We start from the raw sequence: 16112 nt of genomic DNA on the forward strand, positions 1-16112 counted from the left end.
TAATTACCATGTATTGTGTGGTGCCTAACTTCTACTCGTTCATAGACTTGTAAAACTTTGTTTTCGTTATACCGACATATCATACTTATTTCATCTGCTAAAATCATATTATGTAATATGAGGCACGCATATATTATGTCTCTTATTCTTCTTGGCTCTAAAAAACGGATCAGGTTATATATTGATTATGTGCCAACATTTTTTTGAGAACAACAAAGGCATTTTCACATCCTTCTCAGCTCCTTCGTGAATTGCCTTAAACTTCATTTGTTTTTTCATCATTCGGTAATGTTCATGTTGTCGAAAATATAGAATAGTAATGATAAATCCCATAAGCAAGAAAATACACGTGCCTTGACAGTCAATTAAAATGGGCACTCGGTTGCAATCCTTCTTATATGTCCTTCAATGTTAGTGAATGTTTGTGATTGATTTAGAACGGTGATGTTATTGTTGGATCCGATAACACCAAAAAATGCATGTCAAATTCATCAGTCTTGTAAAGCCACTGCTTCTACAATAATCATCAGGTATCCTAGACATATTGTACTTTTTTTGTCTTCTAAAATCATATTATGTAATATTATATACGCACATAATACATCTTATTCTTCTCAGCTCCCATGAACATGTCGGGTTTTCGATTATGCACCAACGTTTCTTAAGGATTGTATAAGATAAAGCTTCACTTTGAACAAGAAAACAACACTTCAGTGATGTTTCAGAGAAAGAAAGAAAATATCTATAGATGAAAGAAGAAAGATTGCAAATTGCTTTATTCAACATCCAAAAAGTACATCCAGACTAAGTTATCAACACTCTATATTTCCTAAGGACTCAGTAAAAGCAAAACAAACAATTGGCCACCTTAAATATAATTAATATGGTGAAAATAACTCAACCCATGACCCATTTACCCACTTTTGACCAAAGTTATAATTAAACCTAACAAGGACATCAAAGGCACATTCCATCTACTTCCTAGTTCCTTATTGAGTTGCCTTAAACTTCATCATTACACGTCACTATAAATTTCAGCAGCAAGAAAATACTCGTGCTTGTATGATGATCCATTCACTTCAAACGAACACTTACGTGTAGTTCCTTAGTTGATGTTGTTGAATATCGGCAATTGATCTAGAATGTTGATTACAATACTGGATCAGGCGACATCAAAGAATACATATCAAATACATAGATCTTGTGAAACGACTACTTCTAGAATTAACGTTGGGTGTCCATGGTCGCATCGTCGTCTCTTCATCACACGAATCATCTTTCCCACTGCAATCCCCACCAGAAATTCATAAAAAGTTGGATTAAGAAGAAATCATCTCATAGTTACGTTGAACCACCAAAATATTTTGATGTTGTAAATCGTTTTAGATCACCATAAGTTGAATATGTTGGTGGGATTGTTAATTAAGAAAAATAGTGACTAAACGATGCCAAAAAGACTTTATAAATCTGTATCCTGTAGTCTCTTTTCATCATTGAGCTGTGTAACGCTTGCATGTAACCCAAGTGGGTTGGATTTTGTGATTTGGTGTTGTTAAGCTCTTGGATCTGTCCCATAACGCTTGCTTATACGACCCATGAATTTTTTTTACTAGAAAAACATGAAAATTAATAACCGAAAGACCTACCACACCTCTATTCTAGTCTACGTAATTAAATCATCAGACAAATGAAAATTTATTAAAGTATTGGAGGGGTGAGCCAAGCCTTGGCAGTAGTGTAAGACCAAGGCGACTCTTAAAGAACCCCAGCAGCAAGCTACTGTAATGGGCCTTCCCCCATAAAAAATAAGATTAATATCGAGTGGGCCGATGGCCCACATATCAGATATTAAACTGATAAGAACAGATACTACACTTGATCTTAGCCAAAAGGCCGAGAAAGGTATGCTTATTCCCCTCCTTGGCTTCTCATTTTATACGTAGCATTCTCTTCGTTGCTTCCTTCGCCCTTCCGATGTGGGATGCAAAGTGCAAACAACTTCATTATTCTCTTACTTTTTTACTTTCTAGTTTATGGACAAACTAATCAAATATAAACCTTTTTAAATTGTTTGTTAATAAAAACCACATATTATATGTTGAAACCATATAATTTTAGTTTCGTATCTAACATATTTGATACTCATTAAAAAAGTTGACAAGCACAAGATTTATAATTTGTTGGGTAATGTTTCTTCATTACGTTTGTCTCTTAAATATAATCCATGGAAACCCATTGGTATCGACCAACTAGTCACCAAAAACCCATATATAAAGATTCACTTTAGAAATAGGTAACACAAAAATTACACTAACTCGTGTAAATGCACAACTCACACATTTTTGGGCAAAAAAATATATCTTATAATCACTTCCAATTCGATTCTAACAATGACTTTTGGTGATCTAATACCCATCCAATATGTTTACAAAAACAGTCTTTGAAGCAAATAATCCATATCCCGATAACATCGTATTTCTGTTTAGTTCATGGATCAAAAGAATAAAATCAATATTCAACAATCAAAACACTTTACTCGGTCTTTTTTTTTTTTTTTTACAGTTTGCAATGTTTATTTTTCAATTAAGAAGACATACAGTGCTATAACTCATGTGGACTTTAATGTCTTAATGACGAAGCAACTTAACTACTATCAACCCCCTTTTCTTCAAATTCAAAACTCACTCGATAAATTTAATCTCTTCCTCTCATTCTCTCTATATCTTATTCTTTGATAAACAATATGGCTAAGGTTATCAAAATAATTCATCTTTACTTTTCCTTTACAGCATACAGTTATATAACTATAACTATAAGAGATGACGATATGAGATGAAAATAGGTAGAAGTCGCATACTTTAAGTTTCACTTGGAAAAACTTTAGTTGAATCCCAATCTTGAAATAAACTCTAGTCTTAGATAATGTCAACTCACAAATATGCCCAATTCTTAATTTAGCCGAAATGCTAGAGCCAAAATGTACATCAGACATCATCTTCCTTAAACTTTTACCTTTAAGGGTTTCATCTTAAATCATCTTTTAACATTCTTTAACACTCGTTTCACTAATTTAATTTCCAAGAACTTGTATGATAGTATATTTACATTCAGAGGTTGAAACTTTTAACTATCATATTATAATTGATTCAGCTATTAGTTTTTTTTAATAAATAAACTAAATTGTGTCAATTGTAATGCACATCCTATTCCAACTAAAGGTTGACAATTATCGACTCAACTCGTAACCCGACACGAAAATAAGCGGGTTTGGGTTGAGATTTATAACCCATCAACCCACGTATTTCATGAGTCGGTTTGTGTTCGTGTGTCAACCCGCCAATAAAAAACTCAATGTTTGACTTTTTGTTACTAAAAAAGACCATAGAGTACTATGCGCCCTTACCCTATTACCTCATCATCGCTGACCAATACCACCTCACGTCGGCATCACACACCACCAACCCACTAATACAAAGCCGCAAACCACCAATACACTTGTGATCCACCAGCCCACGACCGCTTGTCGCTCAGTTACTAAACCACCACCGTCGATGAAACCTACTCGTAAACCCACGAACCTGTATAATTAAACGGATTATGTGGGTTGGGATAGGTTGATGTTTTTGATCCGTGGCCCGCCAACCTGAATACAAATATGGGTTGGGTTTGGTTGATGTATTTTTACTAAGGTTCTGAAAAGCTCGTCATGGCACGTCATGGCTTCAAGGCTAGTACATGCCGCCAAATTTTACCAAAATGCCGCCTTAACTCATATATGTGTATAAAAATGAATAATAGTTGAAAATACATATAAAAATATAAATTATATACAAAATCGTCACCTTAAGTCACGCCTTGCAAACGAAGTGGCTCGCCAAGGCTTAGAAAAGTTTGATGTTTGATATTGCCGCCAAGTCACGTCTTACGTAATTTAGAACCTTGATTTTTACACACCAACCCGTGACATGTGAACCCGAACCCGAATCCGAATCCGACCCAATTGTCACCCCTATTCTAACAGATAATTTTTTTCTTTCCAATTGTTCGTTTTCCACAAACGAATTTGTTTTAAGACTATTAGGAAAATATAACCCAGAATTTGCACGAAAGAACAAGACAAAAAAAAAATTGTTGAGACATGTGTTTAACACAGTATCCTTAAAACAAATTCGATGTATATGGTGTTTGTCTCTCGGGATACAACAGCAGTAAGCAATTCTCCAAAATTGATCGAACTCTCACTAGGATGGAAAATACCTTGGTTGCAGCAAGAGGTGGAAGAAGAAGAAGCATAAGAGAGGAATATATGATTTCTGTTTCATTTAGTGTAACTCAAATAAGTCACGGACAATGTTGCAAAAGGCGTTCCCATGGTGGCCGACTAGCGAATATTCTGTCTAAGCGGGGAGCACTCATTGGATAATTTATATGAGATTAATTTTAGTACTAGGCGGGGAGTACTCATATTGGATAATTTATATGAGATTAATTTTAGTACAATTATAAATATGACAAATATCACAATTTTATTAAAAATTATAACAAAATAGATAAATATCAATAACAATTATATATTTTTTTCTAAAAAAATAAAATAAAACTTCTAAGTATTTTTGGTCGATTCCTAATTAGGCGTCTCGGGACATGTCCGAGTACTCGGCCGCCTAGGTCGAGTTTTGCAACACTGGTCACAAAGGTACTGCAATATGTATTAAAAACAAATTCATTATGGTTGACTAGTTGGTACATTCATACCCACATGACGTGTACATACAAGTTCAATGAACCCAAACCAAACTGGCTCGCATTTGCACCTTCCTGCATGTGCGAGCATGAGAGAGCCTTGTTTATATAAATCTTACAAGGGTAAGAAGGCCTCTAGTTATATACTCATTTTCTTTTTCTTTCTCCCACCCGTGTGGGGTGGAACAAAACTAAATTAACTCATTTGTTAATCTGTTTCAACTACCTCATTTTGACAAGTAATTTATCATTTATTTTTAATCTCTTTTAGGCATGTGATATATCAAAACGAAGGTATCACGGAGAATAACACGAACACATAACCATTTGATTACATTTAGAGTTTGAAGTTCGTGCTCATGAACGGGGAGAACCCCATTTTGGAAATTGGTAAACCCAATTTTCCAACATATTACATATATATATATATATATATATATATATTTATATTAATAACAATAGGAACCTGAAATTTATAGAAAGTCAACGTTTAATCAAATATTGACCAAAATGGCCAATTATGAGAAAAATATATGAGAATATGAAGTTGTGACTTCATGAAAATGACCAATACGAGTTTAAGTCAACAAGATGAGATTATATGAGTAAGTTCAAGAGAAAGAACGCATGGTAAAATACATTTTGGCCAAAAGCCTCGAATGGGATATTTTATGTTTTTGGCCATCTTTATGACTTAACAAATTAAGACTTGTATTAAGCCAGTGATAAGTGACTTAATAGAATTGTAGGGTATGTTCCCACCTTCGTGTGGATATAATGAACATTGAAAACGGGAAATAAACGAAAAAAATTATGAATGTTAGAAGTTGGGACAAAATGTCCCCGAAGCTGGAATGGAATCAGCAATGCACTTTGTTGATCTCCATGTGTCGCGACACAACAAGTAGTTCACCACGATGCGGTGAGCAATGACGAGGGTGCAGACGTGGTTCTTCTTAGTAGAGTAAAAAGGCAATATACTTCCCCCCCCCCCCCCCCCCCCCCGCGTTGCGATGTATGGGCACCATGACATACTAGCCAAAGTATGATGTCGTTAAGAAATAGCACCACGACGTGCCAAGCAGATGTCCATGGTGTGGGAATTAAATAACTGCCTTTGACCATGATTCAACTACCTACCGCAACGTGGTGTCACATAGAATAAACCCCTTGATCAACATTAATTTCATCAAAAAAAAAACACTCCCATTCCCTTATAGGAAGGAGCTCCAACGATTTTAGGGATGGAAGGTGATTAAATGGCTGTTAAAGTTGTTAGAGACAATGAATGAACATCAAAAGCCCTTAATGTAATCATCCTATCCATTGTTAAAGCTGACAGGGCTTAAATGGTGATATATGGAATTAAGTTATATATTAATTATTACCCTTTAGAAGCTTGTTAATTCGTTTTAGTGATAGTGTTTAGAAGCTTTAAACAAGAGTCATTAGAGCTTTACTTTGCACTCTAAAATAAAGAGTTGTTGGAGATGGTCTTTGGTAGAATATTCAATATTAGTAACTAGACATGGTAAAATGGGCACATAAATATGGATTATGTAAGGAGTGTAGATGGAGTAACTCAAAACACATGCTTTAAGGTGTTGGTGAAAACAAAATCATAACATATTTTTTTGAAGTGTTGGTCAAAACCAGTGAGGTTTAATGAAATTTAACCATTAACATGTGTATGTGATGGTAATTTTGAGACGTCTTCTCCTTTTATTGTTTCTTCTATGTAAAATCCTCATATCATCTTTAACCGGACTTTATTTTTTATTTTACCTTCCATTTATAAAGTGTAAAATATATTAAAATCTCCGAACCAACTCTATAAATAGAAAAATAAATAGTAAAACTCCAAATTTTGAGTGTTAGTGGTTCATTATTTTTATTTGTAGATAGTAACTTTATATTGTCATGTTTGATTCATGTTTGATTCATTTAGTTTGATTTTGTATGTATATCTAGTTTATCTAACTTGTTTTAATTTTTTATGTATATAATTTGATAATATTTAATTATATTGTTATTTTTATACGTGATAAAATTCTAAAATGTATTTAAAATTTTTATATTTTTTAATAATTTATAATCCGATAAAAATTTAAAATGTATTTATATATATATTTTTATTTTTAATAATTTATAAATCGATAACGTATATAATAAAACGTCAAATTGACATACACGCATATTTTATGGAAATTCAAATTGGTATACAGAATATAACTTACCGGACATTATTGCCAGATGTTGTAGATATGTTTCATGTTTTGCAGGTTCATGTAACGACAGTCGTGGTACCAGAAGAGAAGACAAGAACACAAGGACTTAGACTAGGTTGCTATCTTAATTGAATCATCTTGTTCCAAACTTTTTGTATTATTTTATTGTAAACCCATAATTATTTATTGGAATGTAAAATGTTTTTATTTTTACAAGTTAATAGAATTCCGCAATTTTTTAGAAATAACTTTGACAGTCCCTTAGATTGGATGTTAGGAAATTTAGATCGTTACAGTAATAATGTAATATCATGATATAAGTATTGTATTTGTGTATACCAATTTGAATTTCTGTAAAATATGTGTGTATGTCAATTTGACATTTTATTATATACGTTATCGGTTTATAAATTATTAAAAATAATATATATATATATATATATATATATATATATATATATATATATATAAATTTTATCAGATTATAAATTATTAAAAAATATAAAAAAATTTAAATACATTTTAGAATTTTATCATGTTTAAAATATAACAATATAATTAAATATTATCATATTATATACATAAAAAATCAAAACAAGTTAGATAAACTAGATATATAAAGTTACTATCTACAAACAAAAAATAATGAACCACTAACACTCAAAATTTGGAGTTTACTATTTATTTGTCTATTTGTAGAGTTGGTTCGAAGACTTTAATCTATTTTACACTTTATAAATGGAAGATAAAATCAAAAATAAAGTCGGGTTAAAGATGATATGAGGATTTCACATAGAAGAAACAATAAAAGGAGAAGACATCTCAAAATTACCATCACGTACACATGTTAATGGTTAAATTTCATTGAACCTCACTTGTTTTGACCAACACTTCAAAAAATATGTTATGATTTTGTTTTGACCAACACCTTAAAGCATGTGTTTTGAGTTACTCCATTGACACTCCTTACATAACCAATATTTATGTGCCCATTTTACCATGTCTAGTCACTAATGTTGAATATTCTACCAAAGACCATCTCCAACGACTCTTTATTTTAGAGTGCAAAGTAAAGTTTATAGTAGGGGTGGAATTATATAGTACCCGCTATTTTTTTCCTAAATCGTATACCGTATCAATTTTAATTTGTACACAAATTTTGCTATCACTGCTATCACTACCATACCAAATATAGTTTGTACCAACTTATTTGACTACCAATAAGTTCGATTGGTACATATTGGTAATGGTATATACCAACATATATGAGAGGTTTTGTAAATGCGGATTTTTGTGTTCTTGAGCATTATGAAACATGAATGAGGGTTTTGTGAATAAGATTTTTGTAATGGTTGAGATTGAAAATTTGATCCAAAATTATTTTATTAATTTCTACCATTAGTTTAAAAGTTAAAATATTAGAGGAAAATGGGACAGGCCAACATAAGTTTAAAATTTAAGCTTTACGAATACAGTAAATGCTAACATCAAAACATTTAAAATCTTAAACACCAAACATACTAAAATTATATATATATATATATATATATATATACGTGTGTGTATGTGTGTGTGTGAGAGAGAGAGAAGTCTATTTTAGAAACATAATAACTTGTATTACCAAAGGGCTTCTAGCCCAACGGTATTCGGTGTTGTCCTCCTTTCTTTAAGTTGAGGGTTCAAGTCTCATTGTGGACATATGTGGAATAATTTAGGAGCAGTTTAATATTAATATTTGTTGTTTAAAAAAAAACTTGTATTAAATATGTTGAATTGATGTGTGATTTCTAAAAAAAACACTAATTTGATGTAATGTTGAACATTATGTGAAAGTTTCATATATGCTTAAAAATGAGCAAAACATTCAAGCTAAACGAGCAAAATGAAGCTTACAAACATATGGACTTGGAGAATAACATCAAGTTGAAGCCTTTTAATGAAGAGAGAACAAAGTGAAATAATGAGGAAGGCAAAAAAGACCGAAAAAATAACCAAAGAATCACCAAAATAGTGCATGACGATTTTTGGGTGCAACTAAAATCAACCAATACGATTTTAACAACCTTATAGACGATCTTGGACAGAGAGAAACGTACTTTTGCATAATGTTAAATATGAAGAAATCGTCCTCGACAATTTCACAATCATGTTGGACGATTTTAATATCGAGAGGATAAATCATCGAAACACGTTTGTAATCACTCCAATCCAAAACCAAGGTAATAAATCATCAAATTCATCACCAAACAACATTTGAAGATCATTCAACTGGTGAATCCTCATCAATTCCATCAAGCTCCATATTTGGCTACTTCTTCCCCAATGTTTCCTCATTCCATAGTTGATTAATCATTAGGCTTATTGGTTTTATGATTTAAAGCATGTTTATGGATTTTAGTATGGATTTCATTGTTCTTATTTAAGTTATTTGTTTTATGAATTCATAGAAGGCTAAACCATTATGGTTACTTTCAGGGATGTTTAGGAAAGTTTGATGAAGACACTTGATTATTACCTGATTCTAGTTCAGTTCAATTGTTGTTATGCTTCATGAGATGATCTTTATGTGATAATAATTGAAATTGGGTTGTATGAAGTTTTTTGCTATCATAACTAAAATAGTAAATTGTCAATTCATAAATTGTTCCAAGTTCAAGTAATATATGAACAAAGACATTTGGTTGAATCTACATGTATTATTCTAACTTGTGATATTGAATCTTAATATTGTAATACATAATTGTAAGACACTTTATTTTAAATTCATTATTTGTTCCCGGTCCAATTAGATATATAGAGTAAGACAACTAGTTGAGTGAACGTATTATGCACCCAAATTTATGTGTTACATAATAGTAACCCCAACTGCATCTAAGTAATTGAATTAGAATATCAAGGAAGAAGATGTGTGCATTTAAAGTGTCCAATAACTAAACCAGGGAGTACCTTAGTTTTCTAATTAAAAGTTTCGTTTCAATTAATAAATTTTCAAGCTTCTTGCTTTATTTTCAGTTTGAATTAGTTTTACCGCAATTGTAAGTATTAGGTCCCGTTTGATAATTGGTTACTGAAAAAAGTGTTGATTGAGAAATATCTATCTGGGTAAGAAGTTATGACCAAGTAAGAAACCATGTTATTTCATTGTACATCTAACTGAATGTGCTGACTGATGAAAAATGACTATTTTACCCTGCTACTTTATACTACTTTATACAAGGATGTATGAAGTTGATGAAGAGTTATTAAAACATACAAATTCTTATACAAAATGTAAATTACACACAAATCATTTGAAAATCCAAAATAAAAATGGTTAAGTATTTGTATTTTACGAATGTTATTTTATATATATTGTATGATTAAGCTTCAATATATAATTCTTGAAATTTAGGTTATATAATAAAAAAGTGGTTAAGTATTTGTATTATGGAAAGTTGATTTATATTGTATTATCTAAGTTTCAATATAAAATTCATAAAAGGACTCTTACGATCTAAAAGCCCAACCCACATAAAAAGAGTTGTTGGATATTAATTCTCACGTTCTAGTCTCACCCTAATTTATCTTGGCCGTCACCCTCAATCTCACCCATCCCCCGTCTCTTCCTAATTAGTCATCATGCAACCACCCAACCCCCAAATATAACTTTGGAAGACTAAGCAGCCAGAGAAGGCAGAACACCTCTATTACAGTTCATGCACGTCTCCTTCTTATGGCCATCATCCTCTGATTCCGCTCTATTATTGCTCGTTCGAGAAGGAAGAACACAAACTCGTAATTTTTGCTTGTTGCAGGTGAATAAAATCGGCAAGGAGGCGCTGAAATTTGGAACGGAAGACAAGGGCATTTTTGGAAACGACTCTCTCTTTCTCACTCAAACAACTTCCCTTATCTTTTCTGCTCAGATCTAGCTTACCGAATCAGACATCCAAAATTTGCTTAACAAATAACTTTTGTTGACCGAGTCAGCCAAAAACGTTTGACCTAACTCGGTTAGACGTATATCAAACACAACCTTAGTTCTTTTATGTTGACTACATTTAACACAAAGTTTGACCACGAACTCCTCATGGATTCGACCCCTTACTTACCATAGTTATCTAGTGGTTTTTGAGGTTATTTTCTTTATTGAGACAACGACCTCGATCATTCGCTTCACTTATTTCAAAATGGTGTAAATGACATGTAATTTTCGACTTTAATGGCGTCAAAGTAAAAAAAGAAAAAACTTTAATGACCAATTAAAACCAAACCAAAACTTTATTGTGCTTTCATATCAATAACACAATTAAATAAACACAAGCAAATAAAAGTTCATATAGTATTAATTCAAGTTAAGTGTGATGTTTATTAAATAAATACAACCAAATAAAAGTTCATATAAAATTAATTTAAGTTAAGTGTGATACTGATAAGACAAACATTTTATTAAATATATTGTAACACCGAAAATTTCAAACAATTTTTTATTTTAAAATAATCGTTTAATTCTTAGAAACACTTGTTTAAAAAAACTCATTCATAATCGAATTACAAAAACATGACTCCATTTCACTTGTATAGAAAACCAAGATCCTCAAACATGACTCTTTCTCTGGTGTGTACAATCCAACCGACGCCATCCCGCGATCCTGAAAGAAACCTGAAACACATACATAAAACAACACTGTAAGCACGAAGCTTAGTGAGTTCCCCAAAATACCACATAAGCACATATTAGCCACTCGATGCTATAACTCTATGGGTCCGTGCACCCAAGCTCTGTGAACCCTCAGGTTCTAACTCTAGGAACCTTCTGGTTCCAACTCTAGGAACCCTTCGGTTCCAACTCTGAAAACATGCACAACATAAATCACATAGAAATCATGCAGTACAACACATAACATATATAGCATACAAATACTCTGTCACATAACTCTGGTTACCTACTCAAGGTAAAGTATAGTGAGGAGACTCACCTGGCAAGCAGAAAGAAGATATCCCCACACTTAAATCTCGAACTCGCCACCGCCTAACACGTAAGGCAAATACTCTCATGAATATAACTCTCGAGACTAGAATCAATCCTCTCATGGAACCCTCTTAAGGGTAAAAGACTATTTTACCCCTCTCTTGGCCCAAAGGCCACATCGCTGACCAAACCCTAAAAGTCAACGGTCAACCCTTGGTCAAAATCAAGTCCTCAGTCAAAGTCAACCCCTGACTGACCCTACTCGCCGAGTCAACCTATGACTCGCCGAGTTTCCATAATTAGAACTTCACTCAATCCGCGACCTAACTTGCCGAGTCACCCCGAGACTCGCTGTCACACCCCCAAACCAGAATGGCGGAAACATTCGGGGGTGGATGACTTCACGTAGTATCACAACCATTGAATATTGTAAAGAAAGTAACACAACCATCACATATATAATGAAAACGTATGTTGTTGCGTTATACATATTAGCAAAAGAATATTACAATGAGATGATAAATGTTCAATAATAAAACATCCTTAGTGTTCCTTTCTCCAAAAGCTGGTGGTTACCTGTATTACTGATTCCCTGAGAAATACAAGTGGTTTCGAAAAAGTGTCAACAATTAAGTTGGTGAGTTCATAAGTGTTTTGCATTGAAAAGTATGTCCTTTTTGATAGTAACTCGATGAACGAGGTTTTCAGAAAATCCAATATTTTCTATAGATGATTTGAAAAGTTTCCCGTGTTGGAGTGCATTAGTGTTTTCCATGCTTGAATAATAGTGATAAAATTTGTGTTAACAATAAAATGGAAAACTGAAATGCATATATGAATCTCGTAAATCAAACTTGTTTTTATACTTTTATGTGAGTTTTATAACCATACTATTGACACTGACGGCCTGTAACAACATTCTTCGGGTGTTGTAGTGTTATGACATTTGTCACCCCAGACCTGCCGGTCTAACTGTAGCTAACAGTTTAGGTGCGGGATTGTCAATCCCGTATAGATCTATACACAAGTATCACGCTCCCCTACAAGGGATTATGGTATATAATACAAGACTTAATAATGCATACTCGAACGTACGTGAAGTTGTCTCACATTACTTGGTATAAACAGATTTACGATAATAAAGACTTTACTTCTTTTGAAAGCATTTCATTTGTCGAGATGTATATGTAAAATGTATGAATCACTTGAATACTACACTCATTATAGTTTCTCAAAAGTATGTTCCCATTTGGTAATAACAACTTGGTGATATAATAGCCCTTTAAACATAAAGTTATTTTTGTATCAAAACCCTATAAGAACGATATTATAAAAATGATACTTTGATTTGTAATGTACTTGTATTCCCCCCCTAAAACGTGAAAAGAATTGAAAATTAGGGGTATGAACTCACCCGTTAAGTTTGAAGAGAGAGGCTAGGGTTGAGCAGAACTTCGACCGCGGAATGTGCGTCTTTGGGTTCTCGGGAATCTCTGCAGTGTAGATCTTTCGTCGGGGGCTTGAGTGTGGAAACCAAGGTAAGAAAATGGTCTCTGGAACTTAGTGATATGGGAGAATGACTGAGAAGTTGTGAATGGTGTGCAAAACTCGAAGCTCATGCCATCTATTTATAGTGCTGGAACTTCCTCGTACGCGGCGCGTAATCTTGGAGTACGCGGGGCGTAATATGGCGTCATGGCTTACGACTCCTGGCTAGCTAAGCGTAGCTTGGGCGGGCCGATGGGACTCGACTCTGGGTCTAGTACGCAGGGCGTACTCCCAGAGAACGCGGGGCGTAATCTGGCCTGTCCTCTTCTAAATTCCATAACTTTCGCGTACGAGCTCCGTTTTTCGTGTTCTTTATATCCACGCGTAGGTGAGATTATGCTCTACAACTTTCATTTAGACTCCGTCGGCTAGTTTTGACTTTGTTTTTAATGATATATTTTTAATAGGCCGGGCCTCCTAAAGTTCGTTAAAAATTCATAGGTTCTTTATTCGACGTCGGTTTTCGTTTGTCTTTTTATTGTTTTATTACCACTGAGGAGATCTTCAACTTCCGTTTAGGTGGCGATAGCTAAATAACACTCGATCTTCAATCCGAGTTTTTAGCCCTATACTACTGTTATGAAACTTTGAAAATTCGTAACTTCTTCATACGAGGTCCAATTTGGGCGATCTTTTTATGCACGCTCACCTTTCAACGAGATCTACGACTTTTGTTTAGATACTTAAGGCTAAAATGTATTTTATTGAGATTTTTCTTTTTATGTCAAATAATGTTTTAACGTCGTGTCGTAAATATATGAGTGGTTATAATTTCTTCAATATAACTCGGTTTTGAGCGTTCTTTATGTTTTTGGAAACCTTGGCATGATATCTAATATTTGATGCAGCCCAACCTTGATACTTGAACGCTTTATTTTCGAGGTTAATTTCGTTGTACTTAGCTTTCGAGTGTTTACAATGCTTTTGGAAAATATAGGGTTGTCATACTCGCCGAGTCCAATAACTCTAAGTCCACTCGCACACAACTCACCGAGTCATCCCTTGACTCGCCGATTCTCAACTCGACCAGAAAATATTGGGACTCTTCGACAAGACTCGCCGAGTCCAACAACAAACTCGCCGAGTCTATAGCTATCTTCAACCTACTCGCCGAGTTGTTCATACAACTCGCCGAGTTCCAGGCCATCTTCATCCAACTCGCTGAGTTGCTCATCCAACTCGTCGAGTTCCAGCTCATCTTCAAGCAACTCGTCGAGTCCACCCATGTGACTTGCCGAGTACCACCGATCTGAATCCAAACAGAAGCACTCCAGGCCATGCAATTGATCCAAAACATAGATCTAACCTCCTACCACTCATCCATCACGTAAAGTGGCAAACTTTACGTGAATCCAAAGAGATCTATGCATTTTCACTCTAGGGTTTGGGTTTGGGACAAAATAGCTCCATCAACCACTCACAAACAGAGACTTTGATGCATCCCAACCCTTCTCCATTCAAGATCTGAGGTAGCAACCTCAGATCTGACCTCTAAACTCCAATACATCCAAGGACATGGTCTCTAACATTCCCAAAATGATGCATCTAAGAAATAGCAGCTCAAAAACGAGATGTTACCTCAAAGGAACACCCCCAATCTGCAATGAAACTCAATTCCAAGAAAAGCCCCTTGCTCCAAGCCTCTTCTTCTCTAAGATCTCTTCAACAACCACCTATCCAAGCTCCAATTTACTCAACAATGGGATTTCTCCACGAAATTAGGGTTTCTGGGACTCAAGGGGGGATAAAGAGGCTGAGAAGGAAACATAATGTTCTTTATATAGGGCTCAACCCCGAGAATTAGGGTTTTCTCCACTCAGCGCCTACTCGCCGAGTCCATCTCATTGACTCGCTGAGTCGGCTACTTAACACGCGACCAAATCGCGACTCTACTCGCCGAGTCCATCCACGGACTCGCCGAGTCACTCTTTCCCAAATTACTCTTTTAGCCCTTCAACTCTACTCTTGATATTTCGGGATGTTACATATATAATTTCATTCGTAACACATTAAAATAAATATAAACACTCATTTACACAAATAGTGTACATGTAATTGAAGAAATATTATACATACATTTAGATTAGTAGTAATGTAATATTGTGATATTAATATTATATCATGTGTGCTAGTTTGAATTTTTATAAAATATGTGTATGTCAATTTGACGTTTTATTAAATAAGTTACCAATATAAACTAATAAAATATATTAAATTTTTTAATACACTTTAATTTTTTTTATCACGTTTAAAATATACCAACATAATTAGATATTTTCAAATTATATAAGCACAAATTTAAAACAAGTTATATATATATATATATATATATATATATATATATATATATATATATATATATAGGTGAGATCCGTTGAGAACTTATAGTTTTCCGAGAACTAAATGTGGAGCATCAGATCAAAATTAACTCCTTAAAGGCATGATCGTCTTCTTATCAATCTCATGTAACTTTTTGTATTATTAGAAGTATTAATAAAAAAACTCCTAAATTAACATTATAGATCAAATTTTTGGAATTTTTTATAAAAATAACAATTTTCGTTTTTTTTAATTGCAGATTTTTTAAATTTTTTCAGAAAACATAAATTTTTCAAAAAAGTTGAAAAAAAAACATTTTTTTT

At 33.6% G+C, this 16112-nt stretch overlaps 1 non-coding gene across 1 annotated transcript; it reads right to left on the reverse strand.

Moving 5' to 3' along the window:
• Window positions 1-1709: 1709 nt before the first annotated feature.
• Window positions 1710-1906, reverse strand: LOC145056316 (U2 spliceosomal RNA). The gene has a single exon (XR_013685798.1). It is a non-coding gene; the product is annotated as a U2 spliceosomal RNA (small nuclear RNA).
• Between the last annotated feature and the right edge of the window lie 14206 nt (window positions 1907-16112).

The sequence above is a fragment of the Lactuca serriola genome, chromosome 5, assembly GCF_051521515.1.
Source record: "Lactuca serriola cultivar US96UC23 chromosome 5, Lser_US96UC23_V15, whole genome shotgun sequence".
Taxonomy (NCBI): domain Eukaryota; kingdom Viridiplantae; phylum Streptophyta; class Magnoliopsida; order Asterales; family Asteraceae; genus Lactuca; species Lactuca serriola.